This window comes from Protopterus annectens, chromosome 8.part0 (genome assembly GCF_019279795.1).
Source record: "Protopterus annectens isolate FY-2018-M chromosome 8.part0, PAN1.0, whole genome shotgun sequence".
NCBI classification, from domain to species: domain Eukaryota; kingdom Metazoa; phylum Chordata; order Ceratodontiformes; family Protopteridae; genus Protopterus; species Protopterus annectens.
In genome coordinates, this window is record NC_056741.1 from 1,912,645,353 (window position 1) to 1,912,657,041 (window position 11,689).

At 39.2% G+C, this 11,689-nt stretch overlaps 1 protein-coding gene across 3 annotated transcripts in view; it reads left to right on the forward strand.

Annotated features, from left to right (window-relative positions):
- The window catches only part of NUP93 (nucleoporin 93), a 1,122,661-nt gene that overhangs the window by 13,437 nt on the left and 1,097,535 nt on the right, over positions 1 to 11,689 (forward strand). The window contains exon 1 of one of the 3 annotated variants that reach the window (XM_044081413.1): positions 4,734 to 4,739. The exons of the other annotated variants lie outside the window; for them this stretch is intronic. The gene's annotated coding sequence lies outside the window, so the exon portion shown is untranslated. Of the gene's footprint in view, positions 1 to 4,733; positions 4,740 to 11,689 lie in introns of those variants that run through there. 3 annotated transcript variants of the gene reach the window in all.

The window sequence follows — 11,689 nt, forward strand, 5'->3', positions numbered from 1 at the left end:
GTTTGCATAAAAGAATGAAGCCTGGAGGGATAAAGACAGGAAGTTTGTTACTCAAGTTTGAGCTTCATTGTAGGGTGGAGCAAGGGAAACATAAAATGAAAGAAAGTGTATTGTCAAGAAGTTTTACAGATGTGTTAATGAATTTATTTATTAATTTTGACATTTGTTAACCAGGCATATCCGACTGAGCGATAGCCCATGTTTCAGCAGAAGCCCGGTGAGAAAAGCCCCATTCAGAAAACATTTGTTACAAAACAGTTGCAAACAAAGATTAACAGTAATTACGGAAGATATTTAAATACATACATCGTAGTTTGATTGAATACAAAACAAAAGTTAAAGCGGGACACTTCTGTCTGATACTAACGTTTAAAATGGATATAGAAGAAAGTACAATCTTACCATAATGGTAGATGTCCTTGCCTTCACTGCTGCAGTATCCTTAACATATGGGATTCCCTGCCGTGGAAGCCCATCTGGCCAGTGTACCAAAGACTTCTGTTGCTTTAAGCGTATGCTGAACACCACCCAAATGCTCCTTGTGTAGCATAAGGCATAAAGGTGAAGTTCAGGCCTACCGTAGTCAGAACTGATTACCCCAGTAGGAACACCAGTCCAAGGAACCCAAGAGGTAATTTGTACATCCAGGAAGGCAAAGGACTAGAGGGAAGGAGGGAGAGAGCAAATACTGCAGCAGTGAAGGCAAGAACATCTACCGTTATGGTAAGATTTTACACAACTGTACTATGCCCTTACATTCACTACTGTAGTATTGTTAACATATGGGAGAGTGTCAGAGCTCAAGAGGAAACTAGGGAGGGTTAAGGAGCAGACGAGTCCCCTAAAAAGTCATGAAGAATTGCACTAACAAACCAGCTCTAGAGATGCCATCCAACTTGTAGTTCTTGGTAAAGGTATGCACAGAAGTCCAGGTAGCTGTTTCAAGAATAGAATTAGTATCTAAGCCCTTGAAAAAAGCAGTAGAAGAAGCCACAGCTGTAGTAAAGTGAACATTGACTGACAAAACAAACAAAAAAAAAAATAGCCTTAGAAATCAGAGAAGAAATAGTCTGGATATAGCAAGTCCCAAAGATCTAGGATGAAAAGAAACAAATTTACTGTTAGTATTGTATTGATTTATGTGGTACATCATTGGCTGGACTATTGTAATATGAAAAGAAACAAATAACTGATAAGAGTTTCTAATAGCATTAGCTTTGGCCAAATAAACCTTGATTTACCTATGTATATCCAAAGTATAGAGCACCCTCTCACTGTCAGTTTGTGGAGAGGGAAAACAAGTAGGCAGATTTAATAGACTGATTTAAGTGATGGCTCATTAACCACCTTGGGCGTAAAAGAAGGGTTAGTGCACAAGGACACACACTCCTCATGAAAGATCAAAAAATGAGGGCAAGCCATAAGGGCCTGTAACTCGGACACCCATCTGTTCTTTTGTTAGCTCTCACTTCTGCCAGTCTTCCAGGAACAATGTTACAAGGCAGATGAAGCATCAAACTCAAAAGGAGCCTGAATCAACTTCTCCAAAACAAAATTAAGATCCCAGGGAGGATGAACAGGCTTTGTGGGAGGTCTAATATTAGGGACTCTTAAGAAGTTGTTTCATCTCAAATCTAGGAGCTAAAGGAGGAGAAAAGGACAGACAGGCAGCAATAGCTGATAAATGAGCCTTAATGGAAGAATAGATCAAACCAGCACTGAGCAACTCAAACAAGTAAGAGAACCAAAGGAACATTCACAGTAAGTGCGTCCAGGTTATGAGAGAGATACCAAATAGAAACTCTTCCATTTGGATTTCCTAGTATTAGGTTTCATAGACCCTACAAGATTTGCAACATGTCCTTAGGATTTTGATTCCTCAGTAAGTGCGTCCAGGTTATGAGAGAGATACCAAATAGAAACTCTTCCATTTGGATTTCCTAGTATTAGGTTTCATAGACCCTACAAGATTTGCAACATGTCCTTAGAAAAAGGGCGTCTATGAGGAATCAAAATCCTATCACCCACAGTCTCAGCAGAAGTGTGGACAGGTGGGGATGGATGAAAGATCCCTTGTCTTGTGAGAGTAGACCCCCCCCCCCCCCAATGAGATAACTTGTGGTGATTGCCCCTGACTAAATGCAGAAGAAGAGGGGAACCAGTGCTGTCACGGCCAAAGGGAAGTTGCAAACAAAATTTTGGTAACATCCTGTTGAATTTTGAACAGGACTCAGAATGAGAAGGGGAGGGAATGCATTAAAAAAAAAATTCCCTTCCAAGAAAATAAGAGAGCATTCTGGCACAAAACGGAGGAAGTTGACTGTTCAGAGGAGGGACAAAAAGATCCACTTGAGGAGTACCTCAGTAGTGGATAATGTCCAGAAACACATCACTGTGAAGCATCCATTCATGGGACTGAGTTAAGGACCTGCTCAGTGTCTGCACAATGTCCTGACCAGAAGGGTATAAACTACCTGAAGGGTCACTTGATACTTGACAGCAAGATTCCATACCAGAAGTGCCAACCAGCAAAGAAGATAAAATCTCATTCCTCCGTCTGTTGGTATACCACATCACTGTAGTATTGTCTGTGAACACCTCGAGAGGCAAGGATGAAAAGCCTGAAGAGCCAGCAAGAAGAGCGTTCATCTCTGCTACTGATGTGATCCTTCTGCTGACGAGGCAACCACACCCCCTGAACGTTTAGGAAGCAAGGTGTCATCCCATGTCTAGAGCGTCTGCACAATTCCTGAGAGGAAGAGGGGGGGGGGATGAAAAGGGATTCTTGGATTCGGTGAACTGCTGAATCCACCAGTGATGTTCCTGTTTGAGGCGAAGAGAAACTAGAAAGTCTAGAGGATATGCATGTTGAAGCCACACTGACTTTGGAAACCACTGAAAGTTTCTCGAAGTTTGGCCAGAGGAAGCGTTGGGATGGTGGATGTCACGAAACCCAGAGCTCTCAAACTCCATGGTGGTAATGGAAACCAGAAGAAAAAGAACTTGAAAGAAAGAAAAAGGAGTTTAAACCTTTGGAGTGGGCAGGGAAGCCAGCTTTGGCATTGTCTGAAATCCTGCAACCCAGAAAAATGTGATCCTGAGGAGGAGTCTGAGAAGCCTTTTTGAAATTTATAGTGAACCCCAGACTCTGGCAAAATGAAGATTTTGCAAAAGGGTTTCTGGAGAGGTTAAATCAACAGGTCATAAGGAAATGTTTGGATCCCTTGAAGCCTGCAAAAAGTGATCACAGGAGCAAGGCATTTACTGAACACCCTTGGGGCAGTAGCAAGGCCAAAGCAGAGAACTGAAAATGCTAGGAAGCAACAGAGAAAAGCAAAAGCTTCCTGAAAAGATTATGGATTTGGAATATGGAGATAAGCATCCTTGAGATCAGCGACACCATATAGGCCTGAGGGAGTAAGAGAGGAAACGGAATCTGAAGAGACAACATCCGAAAGGAAGGCACTTTTAGAGCTAAGTGTTTAGATGAGAGCGATCTAGAATAGGTCTCAAGTGCCCTCTTTCCTGGCACTAGAAACATTCTGAAGTAGAACCTTTTCCCCCCTTTGGGACATTGGCACCTCTTGAATAGTACCCTGAGTCAAGAGATTTTGAAGAACCTCTGGGGAAAAAGGGAAGTTGTTACTAAGGGGGCTGAGGAATGCCCATAAAAGGATGGGATTTCTGCACCATAACGTACCCCTGATGAATCATTGATGGAACCCAAGAATTCTGAGTGAAGCCAAACAGGAAGAGAAAGGGGCAAAAAGAAAGGAATGTAACTGGGAAGGGGAGGATAGTCATACAGCACCTGGTTTGACTAGTGTTTAGAATGAGGGTTTTTTTTTTTTTTTATATAGTTAATTTACTATAGTACATTAAGGTAGAATAATAGGCCTGAAAATACTGAGTTAGACTTGTGTTTATGTGTATGCATATGGAATATGTATCTTTCTCAAGGGAAAGATACAGTCTTGCTGGCTAAGTATAAGATGTACAGAAATAAGGTTTACAAAATGTTCCTTTTTCAAGGGAAAGATGTACATAGCAATGGAATGCTAGATAGAGGCATATAAGTTGGTACTCTATCAGCCCTAGGGCCTATTTCCTATCTTCCATCCAATCGTCAAGGTTCCTTTTGAAGAGTGCTGAGGAGTTGCTCTGCTTGACATGTATGGGGAGTCTCTGGGTCAGGAACCTATCCCTCCAGCATGTTTTGTTCATTGTGATGACAAGGCTTAGATCCCTGGAGCGTGTGGCTCTGAGGGACTGGGATTTGTTTAAGTGGAGCATGTCCAACAGCTCAGGGTTTGACATGGCCTTGCATGTTAAGCAGAGATTGCCTCTGAGTAGATGATATGCCACAGAGTATAGCTGGAGTTTTTTTAGACAATATGCAAGACAAGGCTTAGAAATCAAGGCAACGAAGGCTGTAGAGGAGTGAAAAGCATTGCAGGGTTTTGATATTAGGAATTATTGCAGATACAGTTAGTGAAATCATTTTTTTAGTTCAGAGTGACATATAGAAAATATTAAATATCCAGCATTGCAGAAAGGAAGTTACAGTACAGACTCTTGAGCCTGAGTAGAGAAGACAGGTCTAATAAATATTGTTTCAGTTTATATTATTCGGGAGAATCAGAATATATGTGCAGAAACATTTGCTATATTATTACTAACCATTATTTCTGCAGACTATTGTTTATCAGTACTATTAATGAAGACGGGATTTGGATATTGTGAGCATCTAATAAAGCCTTATTAACTGAAAGTGTTCGTAGGATTCATTCTGAAAAGTACAAAAGACTTGGCCCGTAAGAGAGACTGGCACCCTATTCAACACAAGTTTGGGTAATTAACTGAAATGAAACTGGAGTGAAAGTCTTATCTGTTCCATTTAATTCCAGTATACTACAGTCTCATCATTTTGTTTTCAATGGCAAGCCACTATGAATGGGTCACAAAACCCCATAGCAACCTTGCATTAGCAGTCGGACTACGTGTGTTCTACAGAAAGATTCTTTCAAAACAATCTGATCAGAAGTCACACTACAGGTACCAGTGTTCATTCAAGCTTTAACAAATACAGCTTTAAGTAGCCCTTTCAAGTACAGCCACCAGCGTAACACTTTTTTTTCCCTAGTGTATCAGTAACTGCAGCAGATGCCAGATTTTTCAGCAGCACACCAGTATTTTTCCAGATGAGACTGTAAACTCCATACATATAAGGTCACAGCCGACAGCACTACTCTTGCTCCTTACAAAGCAGACCTTTTGATTTAAAATATTCATACAGAAAATAGCTACAGCAGACATACAACAATTGCAGCTGTTGGACAAATTTGCAGAGCCCCAGCATTTACTTCAGAAAAAGCCTCAAAGAACTTCAACAGACCAGCACTCCAGGAAATCTGCAACCTTAAGCAGTGTTCCTTCAGAACATAAAATGGCATCCAGTTAACAGCAAAGTACTTCATCTCCATAAACTTTCAAGTTTCCAGGATGATGTCACACAGCTAAAAAGCAAGAAGAAGGTTAAAAAGCTGCAGACAGGACACATTCTTCCAGAATCGTAAAGTTATATAAGATTTTTTTGTACACTTTTTAGTTAACAGCTCAAAAGTTTAAATTAATCAGTGATAGTTACTTGCATACCTTTTGTATAAACATGTCAAGTAATACTTGCAGTTAAGACATCAGTAAATGTTTGGTTTAAAGTTAAAAATGGGGTAAAGCAGTCTAAAAAACACTTCCAGAAATGTTCTTTAAAGTTAAAGGTTATTAGTTCAGAAATGTTACATCTTTCCAGACACAAAAGGGTTAAATCAGAGAAGCACACTGCATCTTATTTGCAGAATGTCAGCTTCTGTCAGTAATTCTGATTCACAGTTTTCACAGTGTAAATGCTACAGCACAGGTAATAAAAAAAGTATAGAGTTAAGTAGCAATATGGTAAATACAGCCGTCAACACAATCTGTGTACAAGCTAGTGCAACTGTTGATCTGAGGGGGATCAGAGTGCAAATTATGATCAGTCTGATAAAGTAAATGATATACTAATCTAATCTATAAAGGGTGTGGCAGTCCAGCACCAAACCAGAGCATTTATCTGTCATTATTTAAAGTTAAAACGAATAACAGTATTTCATTGTTTACAGCAATATTATGAAATAATGTACTGATTTTAATACAGAAAAATCAACTTCAGTTAGAAATAGATCTGTATTAGAGGACACATGCATTGTTTTTAGGATTTAAAGGGTTTATGGACCACATCATCTAATAGTATGAAGTGTAACAGCTCCAGACCTAAGTATGGACATGTCATTATTGTTATATGTTTTAGACTTCAGTAACAAGATGTTTGCAAATGTACAGGATTTGAACAATTGTTTTCGACAGGAACATGAAGATTTATGGGTTAAAGATAAAATAAGTTCCATTTCAACTGACACAGCTAAAGTGCTCAAAGATATGTTGGGTGTGGCTAGTTAAAAAAAAAAAAAAAAAAAAAAAAACACACAGGGCAACTGTAAGCATCTACGTTGTGTAGGGTATACCAGCAATGACAGTTAACTTAATTTGCAGAATAAAGGGTTTACAGTTACAGATTTGGCAAAAAATTGTTTTTTTTAGTCGTTAAGAGCTTTGTATTAAAAGTGCTGCAATGCATAAATAATATATTAATATAGACGGACAACAAAGCATTCACATATTGCTATACTTGTAAAAAGGACAGACAAGTAAAGTTATAGAATTAGGGCAGTTCAACCCAATATGTAAATAATGCTTTCTTAGTTTACAGAATATAAATTTAAAGTCAGTGCTACAGTTTACAGAATATAAATTTAAAGTCAGTGCTACAGTTTAAAAGTGACATTACAGTCCAAAGTTCATACCCACGAATGAAAACAGTGCATCATTTTTAGTGTGTGTCTTTAAAGTCACAGGTTCAATTCTTATGTTGTAAAGGGCAGCCAAGTAAAGTTTCAGAATTAGGTCAGTTCAACTCAAATAATAATTGTGTATACCATATAAAAAATTGCATGCACTTGTGTAAAAGACCTAGAATAAACTTCCTGATAAAGAAATTTCGCACACTTGTATAAAAGACAGACAAACTTCCATACTTGTATAAAAGACAGACGAGTAAACTTCCAAAATTAGGTCAGTTTAAAATTGAGTCTGGTAATAAATGTGTCTGTAATCAGATTGTATGCATTTCATACAGACATTGCAGTTTACCATTCACAAAATATCAGATTATAGCCGTTTCAACAAGCTGAATTAAAGACAGTACTGTTTGCTATAAGGTAGCATGGTAAAACAAATCGATGTAATACTGCTTATGCAGTTACACTTCTTACTGTTTATCCAAGAAATTGTAGGCAGTAATGCTAAATTCTTGCAGCATTCAATAGTACTGAAAAGTTAAATTATGACCGCTAAAGAAACTGCTATGGTGAGACAGTGGATGGAGTTTCACTTGCAGAATGGTATGTTATGATCTGTTGATCATAAAAATTTAAATGTAAAAAGTGCAACAGTTAAGATTAATTTTATGTAGGTGTAGAAGTGCACAGTGTTCTGCTTTAGTTTCATTTGAGGTTATGATAGGAGAAATGATTTCTGTTTGATTTAATAAAGTTAACAGCCTTTCCATGTTACTGTAGTACATTATCAAATTGCTTGCAGACTTGAGAGTTTATTAGCAACAAGTGTTTATTTCATGCCGGAAAATGTTAATAGGCCAACAAAACAAGCTATCAGTTTATAATTATTAAAGATGCAAATGTTAGTTTAAAGACCTGATACTAAATACAATCCAAAACCTTAGCCACCCAGCCTTGCACAAGAGATGAAAAAGCATCCAGCAAAGTAGCCAAAACAGGAGGAATAGCTGCAGTCTTAGGAGATTCCAACTGCTGCAACTCATAGTACCAGGTATGGATATCGGGGACCTGAGCACAATTCTACTTTAAAAAAAAAAATGTCATGCTAGATGGTGTGTCCCCAAACGAAATTTTCTCAAAAGGAACATCAGTACTAATAGATTTCTCCTCCTCTGACCCGTAATCCAAAGTAGAAGGAATTTTAGTAGAATAAGCCAGGGATTCTTCATCAGAATCTGACTATTCCCCAGAAGAATCCTGTTCTCTAGGCCTTTTAAAGGGCATAGAGGACCAAGAAGGTGCAGGAACCAAAACCCCTTGAGGAAGCTTTAAGGACATTGAAGCAGTAAATAGCCTTTGCGTAGAGGCCTGACTGTCACTTTGTGGCTCTAGGAGCAGAAGAAACATGTTCAGAAACATGTTCACGTTTTTGTTTAAAAGGAAAACTCCACCTTCTCCTACAGTTTCAACTCTTGGGTTGCTTTTCTCTGTACAATATGATCCCAGCACTGTATAGGTATCTGAAACCTGTTTATACCTTTTAAGACTGTCATTTCCTCACTTTGGTATCAAAGGAAGGGAAAGACCAACCACTTTTTTTTTAAGCTTAACTTCTCACATAAGTTGCAGAATAATTTGTCTACACCTGCATGACATACCACAGACGCAGGGAAATCTGTAGTCAGAAGCTCAGGCTGCTGTAAACAAGACAGAGGTGTGAAACTGTTTTTCATCCTCTCTATTGCAGAGAGGAAGAGAACTTCCACTGATTCACAGCCGTTTCCAATGTAGCCATGCCTTTCTAGCAAAACAGAGCAATTAGATCCGTCAATGGTTTAAAACAAGTTGTCACCTCGTTTGATAAATTTACATAAGCAGCATCACAGTATTGAAATGCTAGTTTTACACTTTTTAACTGTTTTGTTTATACTACTTTACATTTTAAGATGACTTCAGTCTAGTGTTAAAGATGTCTGTGACATTTAGAGAAAAGTCAGAATATATTTTTTTCTTGTAATTCCTATAAAGTATCAGCACAGTTACCAGGTTGTAAGGGGAGTGGCCGTCAATTTGTCCTGCAATTTAGCAACTGTTTTGGTTGCACCTAATTCGTTAGTATACTATAAAACCAGCCCTAAGAGAGAGACCTACATCGTAGTAGGAACTTCTTCCCCAACAAAAGTGGAGTAACTTCCCTAGGCCCCTCAGAAAAAAAAATCAACTGTTTCCCCATAGACATCTGAAATGAATGCCTGCAAAGGCTCTCTGGATATGCTGCCAGTTGGATCCTCACCAGCTTCCAACACAGTCACGGCAGAGAAATCTGACAGCACAGACAGGCGAGCCTCCGGGTTTGTAATGAATTTGGGAGAAACAACTGGCAGAAGATTCCAGTTGTACCTTTTTTCCTAATGGCTGACTCTCTTGGGGCAGGAGATTCCTTCCACTTATCGTTAGCGAGAAGCTTAAGCCGCTGGTTCTCAAGATACAAGGAAAGGTAAAGTCTACTGCGAAGGGTTTTCAGAACGAGCACCTGACAAATTAAAGAATGCATATGGTTATGAGAAGCACCTAGACAAAAAAAAAAAAAGACCCTTATTGTGATGGTTTTTATGGGGAATCTGTCTCCCACACTGGCATTTACTCTTCCTGGATGACAGTAGCCCCAAGGCACACAAAACAAGACAAGAAAAGAAAAAAAACAAACCCCAGGCCACTTATTTGCAACTGCAAGTAAGTCAGCAAACAGGCATATGTAGTCACTGGAGAATGAAAATGCATTCAACTGGCAGAAGACAGATGCAGGTAAACAGAAGAACAGTGAAAATATGTGTTCAGACTGGAGACAAAAAAAAGTTTGGACTGTGGAAGGCCTGAATGTCACCTTTATACCTATGCTATGCAAAGAGTGTTAGGTGACATTCGGCGTACCTTTAAAGCAATAGAAGTCTTTGGTAGACTGGCCAGACATCAGGCATCCATAGCAGGGAATCCCATATGTTAAGAATACTGCAGCAGTGAATGTAAGGATATTCTGCAGTGCCAGAGTTCTTGGAAGTGGAAGCTATATTTTCTAACTCAAGGCAAGCTAGTAAGAAAAGAAATTCTACATTTGTAGACTTGCAGGTAGTCCACATTGTTTAAAAAAGCACATGGTGATTTTTTTTTTTAGGTAATGCATGAGATAATATATCCAAGCTCATAGGAGAAGATGGTAAACAAGATGTTCCCATTACTCTCTATCTTGACCTCTTAGTAGAATAAGTAAAGCTAGGGAGTAGATTTTGCATCAGTTGTGACAAATCATTGTATAATTATCGTAGCTAGTTTATAGTCCTGTTTTGAGTTCACCTGTGGATGGACAAAGCTAAGACAAGAGTGATGGCTAGATTTTACTGGCCAGGCATAATGAAAATACTCTGCACAGCTCCTCGTGGTGTCCTGCAGAGTTCTACAAGCAGCAGAGTGTGAAAGAGTGACTTTCCTTGATTTTTAAGTATTTTTTCTGGCTTTCGCTTTAATTACTGCATCTCGACTAAAAAACAGCTCTGCATATTGTTTTTACTGTACCTGTGTAGATTCTAAACTGTTAGCACTTTAAAAAGTTATTTTTGTTTAATTTAACTGTTAGGCTAACACACTCAAGTGCGCTAGCCGTTTTATAGCATTTACTGTTTGCTACTGTATCGTTTTCTTCTGTCTCTGTAAAAAAAGAAAAAAAACAAAAAAAAAATATCCTTGTTTTCCCTCTTTTCTGAACTAGAATAGTCCAGTCTTCAGATTTTGCTGATTTCTGGGCTTTGTCTTAGTTCCTGTGCTATCCATATCCTTATTTGGATAAGAGGAAGCTTCTTTGTTCACCAGTGGGAGTGGGGAGCACTGAGCAACCTATTTGTCCCTAGAGGAGTGGTTCCAGCCCAGCAACTTGTAGTTTATTGGCCATTTTGGGTCAATTCCTGGCTCTTTTCAACCCCCTGTTATAAAGCCCATTTTTGTGTGCTTTAGCGCGAAGTTGCGCAGCATCGGGCAGCGCCGGTTAATCAAGTTTAAACTATTTCTGGCTCCGTAAAGTCTGCTCTTCAATTTTTCCCTTAGAACTGCCTATACTCTATCTGAAAAGCTCAGCACTTGCTCCTAAAGCATTTTTTATACAGGTAAAGCACTCTTAAACAAAAGAAAGTACTTCATTCACCTAAATTCCCTTGAGTACCCATTTCCCTATAGGTCCTTTCTGACTCAGTTACACAGCAATCTTTTCACTATTCTAGCAGGTCGAAGGGTCAGTTGCTGGCGTCCTCTCCTGTTCAGCTGGTGAATCTGGGAATCTTGAGGCAATGTTACAATTGCCTCATGTACACAGACAACCCTCTCCTCCTCCCAACAAATACAAATATATGCAAGAGATGCAACTATATAGTCAAACTGGAGGCTGAGCTCTCTCAACTCAGTACTGGCAAGACCAGTCAGGAGGAGAAGGTAACAACGCACACCACAAACCCAGTCTCACATAGAACTATCACAACTGCAAACCAAACACATAAACACACAAAAACATACTCGGAGGTGCTGATTAAAAATCTACCAAAACAACAGAGGCCTCCAAAGCAGACACCCAAGCAACCGCCACCTCAAGACATAGCACATGCAACACATAGTTCACAAAGTCAGTGTGCTAAACGGTCACAGCCCTTAAGGCCAAACAACGTGTCAGACACACTTGTGATAGGTGACTCCATAGTCAGGCACACTGACGTCCCGCTCACCAGACTGAACAAGGAAAGGGTCACAGTAAGCTG